We start from the raw sequence: 11,107 nt of genomic DNA, 5'->3' as shown, positions 1-11,107 counted from the left end.
TATTTAATATGACTATGATTCCTTGAGAATCATGGGATTCAAGGGAAACAGCTGAGTAATTATCGCATTCAAGTGTGAGGGTGCTGTTAGAGAAAGCTCTTATCCACTGATGCCTTAGACGAACCAAGTTAGAAGCAACTGCGCAACACATGACCCCAGAACTAAATGATGTAGGCATGTTCCAACACAGTAAAGGCTTTCTTCTTTCAAGCCACATGTTATTTATTGTATTTATAAATCCATGTCGCTATGATATAAATTGTATGCTGGATTCAGTAGATGAATAGGTGCAACGACTTAATAAACTAGAGCTGTTATTTAGACACCAAACCAAACAGGGAAGAGAACTTAAATTCAGCACAGAGATCAAAACGGTAGTCACCTGCTTCACTTTGCAGAATATGCAGTGCTGGTTGAAGTCACTGTAAACTTCAAAGCCTTCTCTGTTAGGTGTTGCTTTTTATCTCCAGTATCCTTTGTAGTCGCTTGAAACCAAGGAGGTGAATAAGCAAGATGAAAAATTGGAACAGTACTGATGCCAAAAACAGGATCTCATTTTAAAAGGCAATTACTCGGCTCCACAGACATTGCTCAGTGGAGGAGGACTATTGGAAGCTGAGCTGATCATACAGATCTTTCCATCTCAGTCTTTGCTACGAAGAAAATCACATCCCCAAACTCTTTTTCTAGATTATAAGGGTTTAAATGTTTCTTCTCACCCACTTGCCTCACTTCCTTACCATCTCTTCTCGGCAGAAGCCTGATAGTTTCTTGTTTTGTTTTGTTTTGCTACATGGTATATGTTAAATGCTTACTATGTGTCAGGCACTGTAAAAAGCAGTAGGGTAGATACAAGATAATTAGGTTGGACACAGACAATATCCCATTTTTACAGATGCGGTAACTGAGGCACAGATAAGTTAAGTGACTTGCCAAGGTTACACAGCAGATGAATGGTGGAGTCAGAATTAGAACCCAGCTCCTTCTGATGCCCAGTCCCATACTCTATCCACTAGGCCACACTGCCTTTCTGAGTTCACCTCTGAGCTCAGTTAAAAAGAACTGAGACCAAGAACTCAGATGCTTAATAGCAATTTATCTGATTTTATGTTTTTGCTTAGAGGGTCACTAAGCAGCATGAACTAGAACACAGAATCTTGAAATAGAACATAGAATCTTAAAATATGGCTGTGGGAAGATCTTCTAAACTCCAGTCATAGTGCTATAATTTGAGATACTGCTCTGAGAAAATAATTTAATCTCCCTTTGAGTCAGATTCTTCATCTGTAAAAATATTTGCTACCACTACAATTTTGCCGAATTGAACAAATTAGCTGAAATTTCTAGTACTTGAAGTAATGTTAATTAGCATTACAAATCTGTAATTATTGTAGTTTAGTTTATGTTTTCTAAATACCTTTTACTCAAAGATTTCAAGAAGGTTTGCAATTTGTAAAGGTTTCACCCTACTGGGAACTAAAATAATTATATTTACAATCTTCGTAAATGGAAAACTTAAAGCTTTTTATTTTTATACAATCTAATATATCTTTTGCTACTTTCTAGATCTCTTTTCAATATTTTCTTTTTGCACAATTTCAATATCCAATACGCTAGCAATGGTTTATCCTGAATTTAAAAGGTTTAATGAGATTATTATCATTAGTCAAATAATGTCTAGTCTTTTAATTCACACTACAAAGGGAACAGAAGGAGAATATTAGAGGGGTTTTTTCAAGTAAGTTGGAAAATACCTTAAAAGAGTAAGAGAGGAGGGAAATTAACTTGACATAAATAAGATCTCTTAGAAAAATCTTCCAAAAATCTTGTTGTGGAGAGTTTCAGATGAAGGAGTAATTGATATATTTATGTAAATATTTTCATTTGAAAACATTTGCTCCCAAATAGTTTAATCATTCCCATTCATGTCAGCATATCTGCACCTTCCACTATCTTTACGGATTTTAGGAGAATGTTGCTTCCACTCTAGGCATCTTCTCAGTGAGTAAAACAAAGACCTTTCAGATGTCTATGCTGAGTTAGGTTACTATTTAAGCAGCTTTATACTAAATCAACTGCAGAAGTCGAAAAGACACATGAAATTATCCTAAAATTGTAGTAACATTCACTGTAAAACTGGTTTGAAAATGAATGAATTTGAGAGGGTGCCAGTTAATTAAAATTGAAGAGATTAAGCAAGACAACCGATGACTAAGTTTAAATCAAGCAACTTTGTGATTAAGTTTTGCAAGGTTCATTTCTACTTTCACAAGGATTGAGGAGCCGAATAGTCTGGGGCTTTGTTCTAACAACTGGGTACGCTTCATTCTCACGTCTTCCTTCCTTCTCTCCAGGACTTATATTATTAACAGTATTGTTAGATTATTGTACTCTCCCAAGCGCTTAATACAGTGTTCTACACACAGTAAGTGTTCAATAAATATGATTGATTGATTGACTTTTTAGCTTTCCAACTCTCACTCAAGCCCCTATTCCCTCCAAGTCCTCTTTTCCCTTCTTGAAATTATTCATTTTTCAGTCAAATTTCTGCAAAGATAAGCCTTTTTTTGAATCACCTGTCTGAATTTTACCCTTACCACCCAGCAGGAGAAGCCTGAATTTAGGAGTTTGTAAATTCCTTAGATTGAAAACTCCTCAAGGGCCAGGAATGTGTTTTTTTGCTACAGTTAAACTGCCTCAAGCATTCAGAACATTTTTTTAATGTTATTAGTTGAGCGCTTACTATGTGCCAGGCACTGTATTAAGCACTAGGCTGGATACAAACCAATCAAGTTTGACACAGTCATAGTGGATAAAGCACGGGTCTGGAAGTCTGAGGGTCACAGGTTCTAATCCTGACTCCACCAGTTGTCTGCTGTGTGACCTTGGGCAAGACACTTAACTTCTCTGGGTCTCAGGTACCTCATCTGTAAAATGGGGATTGAAACTGTGAGCCCCAAGTAGGACAGGGACTGTGTCCATCCTGATTTGCTTGTATCCAACCCCAGCACTTTGTACAGTTCCTGCATATAGTAAGTGCTTAACAAATGCCCTGATTATAGTTATTATTATTACATGGGCCTCACAGTCTTAATCCCCATTCCACAGATGAGGGAACTGAGGTGCAGAGAAGTGAAGTGACTTGCCCAAGATCACATAGCAAACAAGTGGCAGAGCCAGGATTAGAACTCAAGTCCTTCTCTCAGGCATGTGATCTTTCAATATGAGTGCTCAATAAATTCCTTTGATGGAGTGACTGATTGAAGGTCTGTTAACAGTAGATGACTCACTACCACTTCTCCCTCTCTCATGACCTAGACTCCCCTTTTCTGTTATTCTAGTTTGTTTCCTGCCTTAACCAACATATTTTTTGCTAGCACCATCCATCCGCTAGCTGTGACCGCTAATAATGATGGTGATGATGATGATAATAATAATAATGAAATATTTGTTATGTGAAAGCACTGTGGTATATTCAAGACAATCAGGTCAGACACGGTTCCTGTTCAATGTGAGACTCACAGCCTAATTATGAGAGAATCCCCATTTTACAAATGAGGAAACTGAGGCCCAGAGAACTGAAGTGACTTGCCCAAGGTCACACAGCAGACAATTGGCAGAGGAGTGATTAAAACCCTTGACCTTCTGACTCCCAGGCTGGTGCTCTAGCCACGACGCCATGCTAGTATCTACCCTCATTTCTGGATGCTGCTATGGAAATCATGAGAAGCAGTGTGGCTCAATGGAAAGAGCCCGGGCTTGAGAATCGGAGGTCATGGGTTCTAATCCTGACTCTGCCACTTGTCAGCTGTATGACTTTGGGCAAGTCACTTAACTTCTCTGGGCCTCAGTCACCTCATCTATAAAATAGGGATTGACACTGTGAGCCCCACATGGGACAGGGACAGTGTCCAACCCGATCTGCTTGTATCCACCCTAGCGCTTAGTACAGTGCCTGGCACATAGTGAAGCACTTAACAAATAGCATAATTAAATTTCAGACCCTCCTATTCTCCCTTTGGGAAGTTAGTTCTACAGCTTTTACAGTCATCCAGTGAGCCCAAATCCCCATTTGGATAATTTGGATAATATTTCAAATCCTCAATCCTCTTTCTTCCACATTTTCACCCTGTCCTATCCTCTTTCCTTATTTCCCCAGGGATTTCAAACGGGGGGCGGGACAAATACCTTGATTTCTCTTTTACCTCCAGCCAGCTGAGGGTGTGTTTCCACTTTGATTTCTGACAACTCCAGTGCAAGCAAGAAGCATATTTAAAGTCTGGATCAGAGAGTCCATGAAGATCCTGTGAGATCCAATTGTCAGCATTTTTTGAGTTCCTACTGGGTGCACTATACTATGTACTATTGTATTATAGGTTTGGGAGTTAACTGTGGTATTTGGATTGCCAAGCACTGCATGTTGTGGGCAGGGAATGTGCCTGTTATATTGTTATATTATACTCTCCCAATCACTTGATACAGTGCTCTGCATACTGTAAGTGCTCAATAAATATGAAACATGCTCAATAAATATGATGAATGAAGACTGTGAGCCCCATATGGGACAACCTGATAACCTTGTATCTCCCCCAGTGCTTAGAACAGTGCTCAGCACATAGTAAGCACTTAACAAATAACATCATCACCATTATTATTATTATGATTGACTGACTGTTCTAAGCGCTGAGATGGATACAAGATAATCAGGTTGGACACATTCTCTGTCCCATATGGGGTTCACAGTCCAAGTAGGAGGCAATGGGATTTAATCCCCATTTTACAGATGAGGAAACTGAGGCACAGAGAAGTTAAATGACTTTGCCCAAGGTCAAACAGCAGGCAAGTGGTTGAGCCGGGATTAGAACCCAGGAAGGACCTCTCACTTCCAGGCCCCTGCTCTTTCCACTAGGCCATGCTCTCGAGACAGCACCCACCAGCAGGAGTATCTTTGTGAAAAGATCTCTTGTAAATGTGAACTCCCTAGAACAGTTCACCATTTCTGGTCCCTTGCCTCGTGGTGAGCGTAGCTCAGACACCTCTTGTTAAGAAGAGGAAGGTAGGCCTTAATGTCACCAGGACGTGTGCTTGAACTGCAAGCTCCCTGTGGGCAGGGAACATGTCTACATGTCTAGCGTACTCTCCCAAGTGCTCAGCACAGTGCTGTGCTCACAGTAAGCACCTATTAAATACAATTGATTGATTGATTGTGATAGAGGTGATGACTGCGCCCTCAGCGCGCTCCTCACACACAGCAGCACACTTGCTGCAGCTGAGTCTTGGGGCTGGGACAAGGCAGGATGGGAGCACTGGATGGCGAGCACTGGATGGCGAGCACTGGTTGGCGAGCACTGGATGGTATCAGGATGGGCGGTGGCTGAGGCGCATGTCCCAGTTGGGGCCCTTCCCAGTTCCATTTCACTATGGTAAAATGTTGTTGTTTATGGTTTTCCTTTTCCTCTGCCTTAACGAGTTATTGAGGGAAATTGGTGAATTATTTTTGGAACATTGGAAAAAGCATTAATTATTTATCCATTTGAGAGGGTACTTTTTTGTTTGTTTTTATGGTATTTGTGAAATGCTTACTGTGTGTCAAACATTGTTCTGAGGAATGGAGTTGATACAAGTTAATTAGGTTGGACACAGTCCCTGTCCCGTGTGAGCCTCATAGTTTAAGAAGGAAAGAGAACAGGAGAAGCACTGAGGCACAGAGAAGTTAAGTGACCTACCCCAGGTCCCACAGAAAGTAACTGGTAGAGCTGGGATTAGAACCCAGGTCCTCTGACTCCCAAGCCTGTGTTCTTTCCACTAAGTCATGCTACTTGTCTTGTGTGAGGTACTTTGGTGAAATGGGGCTAGGGATGGTAGGTTTTAAACAGAGGAGCTTCAGAGACATTGCTCTCAAATGCTGTGTTTTTTAGCTCCCCCAAAACGTTAAAACAATCCTTTATGTCTTCCTTCTATAAAAATGGATTCTCTGGGATATTCGATTTGTTTTTGCCTTTCCTCTTTGCCAAATACTGAGGACTTAGTTTAAACAAGTCTTTTTACCTCTAGGCTACGTTCTCCACCCCACCCCCATCATCCCTCTACGTTTGCTCTTGGATCCACCTGGGTTAGGACTGTGGCCTAATGGAAAGAACATGGGCCTTGGAGTCAGAAGACCTGGGTTCTAATTCCAGATCTGCCAATTGCTTGCTGTGTGACCTAGGGCAAATTGCTTCACTTCTCTGTGCCTCAGTCGACTCAACTGCAAATTGGGGATTCAGTAACTGATTTCCCTCCTACTAAGACTGTGATCCCCATGTACAGGGACTGTGTCTGACCTAACTGATCTTACCTACCCCCATGCTTAGAACAGTGTTTGACACATAGTAAGAGCTTCACAAATCCCATAAAAAATGGATTTGATGTTAACTTTTCAGACTTGATATGGATCATACTTTATTAGTAAGTAATGGAGGACCCTTGGAATATTCTAATGATCTGAGAAAAGCAATTGAAAATTTTCATCTGGGAAGCGAAGGGAGTCAGGTTATCATCTTGTCTAAATAACCCCACTTCAGACACCTGACTGTTCTTGCCTGAGGCGAGCCCTTGCAGCATTTCCAAATATATACCTTTTTTTGAGGAACTGACAAAAATTCAGACGACCATGCCAAATCCATCCAGAGATAATTCCACAATATAATGGGCTTTTCTGATGCATTCTGATTTTGCCAGGCATTCATTCACAATCAGGTGATGCCATCCCATCTCCTTCCACTAATGGAAAAATTGCCTCCATACAATTTCTCAAGTCCTCTCGAGGCTTTTTCAAGGGGCAGTCTATCACCTGCCTTTCTCTGTCCTTTTCGACTCAGAATAGACACGGGTCTGACCCACAGGCAAATGAGGTTTATTATATTTCCTGCCTAATATAAAATTGCCTAAAAGCTTCAAACTATTCACAAGATGGCTTGCAGCTTTAGCCCATCTATTGTCTAAAATGGTTCGCCGGTCTGAGTATTTTGCTACGTGAACTCCAGGCAGCTCTGGTTCATCCTGGGACTGACCGTCTAGCTTGTTTATTATTCAGTCTTTCTTCACCTCTTCCCTCCTTGGCCATTTCACTGTTCCTTAGCACCTCTAACTGGTCTGAGCAAGGAGAAGAAACGCAAGCAAAACACAAATTGTCCTTGTGGGCGGGGAAGGTATCCACCAACTCTGTTGTATTGCATACTCCCAAGCACTTAGTACACAAGTAAGGGCTCAGTCAACAGTGATCAATTGAAAACAGTGTGCTTTTCTTCCTGTTGAAAACGTTGAAAAATAATTTAGTTAAGGCGAAGGTAGAGATAGCTGGATATATTTATGACAGAGATTATCTGTTGATTGTATTAGTCCATAACCTAATCACCATAAGTAATTCATAGCTGGCTGTAACCAAAAACAAAATCCCTAAGAGGTCTTAGTCCATAAACTGAAAATTCATAGGAAAAGTCTATTTGAGGCAAAAATTCCATTATTAAAACACATTCTAGTCAGTGAGAGTCCACAGGGGCCACAGTATTACACTGGGTGTTTTCCCTGTAACTATATACAATTCTCCCATGGAAAGGGGTGAGAAAACAGCCTCCTCTTTCTTCCAACCAAAATTAATAAAAACAATAACAATAGTATCATTTCTTAAGCACTTACCATGTACCTTACTGATTACTGTATTAGATACAAATCAACATGTCTACAAAGCACTGTACTAAGAGTTTGAAACAGCACAATACACAAGTTGGAAGACATGTTCCCTGCCCTCAAGGAGCTTACAGTCTCGAGAGGAAGACAAGCATTAAAATAAATTATAGATATGTACATAAGTACTGCGGGCCTGAGAGTGGTGTTGTCGACCATCCCCTCCTCCTCCATACCTTATCTCACCTTGGCTTCACGGACTCTGTCCTCTCCTGGTTCTCCTCTTACCTCTCTGGCCGATCATTCTCGGTCTCCTACGCTGGAGCCTCCTCCCCCTCCCATCCTTTAACTGTTGGAGTTCCTCAAGGGTCAGTTCTTGGCCCTCTTCTGTTCTCCATTTACACTCACTCCCTCGGTGAACTCATCCGCTCTCACGGCTTTGACTACCATCTCTACGCAGATGACACGCAGATCTACATCTCCGCCCCTGTCCTCTCCCCCTCCCTTCAGGCTCGCATCTCCTCCTGCCTCCGGGACGTCTCCACCTGGATGTCGGCCCGCCACCTAAAACTCAACATGAGCGAGACTGAGCTCCTCATCTTCCCTCCCAAGCCCGGTCCGCTCCCAGACTTCTCCATCACCGTGGATGGCACGACCATCCTTCCCGTCCCGCAGGCCCGCAATCTCGGTGTCATCCTTGACTCGTCCCTCTCGTTCACCCCACACATCCTATCCGTTACCAAGACCTGCCGGTTTCACCTCTACAATATCGCCAAGATCCGCCCTTTCCTCTCCACCCAAACGGCTACCTTACTATTACGGGCTCTCGTTATATCCCGGCTAGACTACTGTGTCAGCCTTCTCTCTGACCTCCCTTCCTCCTCTCTCGCCCCGCTCCGGTCTATTCTTCACTCCGCTGCCCGGCTCATCTTCCTGCAGAAACGATCTGGGCATGTCACTCCCCTTCTTAAACAACTCCAGTGGTTGCCTATCGACCTCCGCTCCAAACAAAAACTCCTCACTCTAGGCTTCGAGGCTCTCCATCACCTTGCCCCTTCCTACCTCTCCTCCCTTCTCTCTTTCTACCGCCCACCCCGCATGCTCCGCTCCTCTGCCGCCCACCTCCTCACCGTCCCTCGGTCTCGCCTATCCCGCCGTCGACCCCTGGGTCACGTCCTCCCGCGGTCCTGGAACGCCCTCCCTCCTCACCTCCGCCAAACTGATTCTCTTTCCCTCTTCAAAACCTTACTTAAAAATCACCTCCTCCAAGGGGCGTTCCCAGACTGAGCTCCTCTTCCCCCTCTACTCCCTCTGCCATCCCCCCTTTACCTCTCCGCAGCTAAAGCCTCATTTTCCCCTTTTCCCTCTGCTCCTCCACCTCTCCCTTCCCATCCCCACAGCACTGTACTCGTCCGCTCAACTGTATATATTTTCGTCACCCTATTTATTTTGTTAATGAATTGTACATCGCCTCGATTCTATTTAGTTGCCATTGTTTTTACGAGATGTTCTTCCCCTTGACGCTGTTTAGTGCCATTGTTCTTGTCTGTCCGTCTCCCCCGATTAGACTGTAAGCCCGTCAAACGGCAGGGACTGTCTCTATCTGTTGCCGACTTGTTCATCCCAAGCGCTTAGTACAGTGCTCTGCACATAGTAAGCGCTCAATAAATACTATTGAATGACTGAAAGGAAGAGCTTACGAGGTACAGATCCAAGTGCACAGGCAATGCTGAAGTGGGGAAGAGTAGGGGAAATGAGGGCTTATGCCGTGTAGGCCTCAAGAAGGAGATGTGATTTTAATAAAGCTCTGAAGGTAGGGAGAATGGGGGTCTGCCATATATGAAGGGAATTCCAGACCAGAAGAAGGATGTGGGCAATGGGTCAGCAGCAAAATAGAAGAGATCGAAGTACAAAGAGTAGGTTGATATTGGAGGAGTGAAGCATATGGGATGGATTGTATTGGGAAATCAAGGAGGTAAGGTAGGAGGGAGAGAGTTGATTGAGGGCTTTAAAATAGATGGTAAGGAATTTTTTGTTTGATGCAGAGGCGTATGTGCGACCACTGTAGGTTCTTGAGGAGTGGGGAGTCATGAACAGAATTTTTTTTTTAGAAAAACAATCTGGGTAGCGGGAATGAGGTCTGGACTGGAGTGCAGAGAGACAGGAAGCTGGGAGGGCACCAAGGAGGCTAATGCAGTAGTCAAGGTGGGATATGATAAATGCTTGGATCAGTGTAGTAATAATAATAATAATAATAATAATAATGGCATTTGTTAAGTGCTTACTATGTGCCAGGCACCGTACTAAGCACTGGGTAGCAGTTTGAATGAAGAGGAAAGGACAGATTTTAGCAATATCGTGATGGTAGAACCTGGTAGGATTTGGTGACAGATTGAATATGTTGACTGAATCAGAGAAATGATGCCAAGATTTTGAGCTTGTGATACAGGAAAGATAATGGATTTGTCTACCGGGATGGCAAAGACTGGGTGAGGACAGGGTTCGAGTGGGAAGATGAGGAGTTCTGTTTTGGACAAGATAAATTTGAGGTATCAGTGGAACATCCCAGTAGAGATGTCCTGAAGGCAGAAGGAAATATAAGATAAAGCAAGACAAAAGAGTAAGGCACAGTCCCGAGCCCTCATGGGGCTCTCAATCTAAATAGGAGGGTGAAAGGTATTAAATCTCTGTTTTACAGGTCAGAAAACCGAGACCCAGAGAAGTTAAATGATTTTCCCTAGATCACACAATAGGCACTGGCAGATCCAGGACTATAAAGGATGTAGTGGGCAGGGAATGTGTCTGTTTATCATTATACTGTACTCTCTCAAGTGCCTAGTGGTCTGCACACAGTAAACGCTCAGTAAATACAACTGACTGATTGAATAGAATCCTTTTCACTGCTTCTCTTCAGAGCTGAAGGAGCCCATGCCAGCTCCTTTCAGCCCCAAACTTTGCCTGCCACAGCCTTCATACCTGGAGTGTCATGTATCCATCATAATCTCAAGGGTCATACCGACCTAACAATATTGTCCTTGTGCTTTATTTATCTGTCTCCTCTGCTCCAAGTGGTTTGAGATGCCCCTGATCTTCAGCCCAGGAAGCTGTGAGAGCTCAGTGAAAGTGGGGGCAGCTGATGATAAGATCCTGCTCATGAGAGGGACAAGGAAAAGGAAGCGGAGTCTCACCAGCTTATTTCAGAGGATTATACAAATCAATCATATTTCTGAATGCTTACTGTGTGCAGAGCATTGTACTAAACACTTGGGGGAGTGCACTGTAACTGAGTATATGTACCAGGCATGCCATCCTGGGAGTCAAAAGGACATGGGTTCTACTCGCAGCTGTGCCTCATGTCTGCTGAGTGACCTCGGGCAAGTCACTTAACTTCTCTGTGCCTCAGTTACCTCATCTGGAAAATGGGGATAAGGGGGATCCCCAA

The sequence above is a fragment of the Ornithorhynchus anatinus genome, chromosome 8 (assembly GCF_004115215.2).
Source record: "Ornithorhynchus anatinus isolate Pmale09 chromosome 8, mOrnAna1.pri.v4, whole genome shotgun sequence".
In the NCBI taxonomy this organism is placed as follows: Eukaryota; Metazoa; Chordata; class Mammalia; order Monotremata; family Ornithorhynchidae; genus Ornithorhynchus; species Ornithorhynchus anatinus.
Note: the sequence above shows the minus strand (reverse complement) of the source record.